At 23.2% G+C, this 1839-nt stretch overlaps 1 protein-coding gene across 1 annotated transcript in view; it reads right to left on the bottom strand.

Moving 5' to 3' along the window:
• The window catches only part of LOC115034408 (G-protein coupled receptor Mth2-like), a 161282-nt gene that overhangs the window by 24861 nt on the left and 134582 nt on the right, over positions 1–1839 (bottom strand). The gene's annotated exons all lie outside the window — the stretch shown is intronic.

Here is a 1839-nt window from a genome sequence, read left to right as displayed (position 1 = left end):
AAAAGAACAATTATGTAACCCATAGTAGTATAATATTATAGTATATTTATTATTATGAACAAATTATTTGCTTATAATGTCTATGCCATTATTTGCAATTTATTTTCCGGGACATGGTATTAATAGTAATACCGTAATAATTTAAATATAATATTTCCATAATCCATACATTTATTTATTGTATTTTTTATAACCTTGGTGTAATAAAATTTCGTTTTCAGACATGTGTCAAAAAACCACTACTGCGTTATAATTTATGATTCAGACACTCAGTAGGTACGTTATTATAACTTTATCATACGGGCGACGGATACTGTATATACTATATAGATATATCGTACATCGTAAAAAATATTCATTCGTAGAGTGGATGGGTATAATAATAAGGTAAATGATAATTATTCATTATATATCTTATGTTTTAACCGGTTTTCGATGTCTTTCGCTGAGTCAAATCGATGAGATTAATAAATTCACGTTAACTCGTTTTGTAGACTAATCTACCCTGTATGAAAAAGTAGGTACGTGTCTACGATGATAAATTATTTTCATTTTGAAGCGAAACCGATTACAAAGAAATATACTTATATAAATTTAACACCATATTATATACATTATAGGTACATATTTTATAGATAAATCTTGTATATAGATAATATATATAAAATGTTTATAACTGAAATAGACTTTTATACGCAAGTATATAAGTAGGTACATTATAATATAGTTTCAATTGTATTTGCAAAGAATATTGAATCCAATGTAAATTTGGTTTTGATGAATATCGAAGGATACGGTTAATCTTACTATCATTTTAATTATATCATAAATCTTAAAACGACGGTTGATCTGAATAATGATTTAACACCATATGTAATATTTGCAATGCTATTTTAACTATAAAACAATAATATTAATGTAACAATATTATGTTTGTGGCTCAAAATTATTTGTGTAAAAATTAAATTTTAATTGTTCAAAATAATAAAAATTAATCGGCTCATAAATTATGCATTCTAATTATATATAAATATTAGCTATTTAACATTAATTATGATATCTGGATTAAATTATTATGGTATAAATATGTATATAATGGAATTGATGGTAGCACAAAACTTGTTGATTATATTTTCTTTACGACATACTTTTTGTAGTTTATTCATTATTGTAAATTAATAAAATTGACATTGAAATTCAAGATAAGGATTAATTAAACAATTTAACATTTTTTTTTTTGTAATTTTATTATATAGGATTTATCCATTTATTTTATAAATATATACTATGTATTTAAAACAAAGATAAATTATTTAAGTAAAATATAACACACCTTATAATATACAATTAGATAAATAATATTTTTTGAATGTTAACTATTATTGTTTTTTATAATAACCATAAAAACAAAAACATAATATTTAAAGGCACAAAAATATTGATTATTTTATGCATATTATACATATTGCATTTAGAAATCATTTTAACTTTTATGAGTACTGCCCATTGTCACTTTTATGACGACCCAGAGATATTGTGAATTTGCGTCGGCTCACTGTGATCCATTGAATTTCTAAACATTTTCCTTAAGTCCATAATAACTTGGTGCTTGGCCAAAAATATAATACATATAAATACACCTTGTAAACTGCTATCTGCATAAATAATGTACCGTATTGTCCCTTCAATTTGTATTATAATAGATAGTAGCGTAAGAAAATATGTGATTCCCATAATCAGAATATTTTGATGCTCATTACAAATCTGTCAAAAATAAAGTTACATTAAGTCAAATGAAACGATTTTAAATATTTTTTAACAATAAATCAAAATTGTTTT

Source organism: Acyrthosiphon pisum, chromosome X (assembly GCF_005508785.2).
Source record: "Acyrthosiphon pisum isolate AL4f chromosome X, pea_aphid_22Mar2018_4r6ur, whole genome shotgun sequence".
NCBI classification, from domain to species: Eukaryota; Metazoa; Arthropoda; class Insecta; order Hemiptera; family Aphididae; genus Acyrthosiphon; species Acyrthosiphon pisum.
Note: the sequence above shows the minus strand (reverse complement) of the source record. Positions and strands in the feature narration are given on the sequence as shown.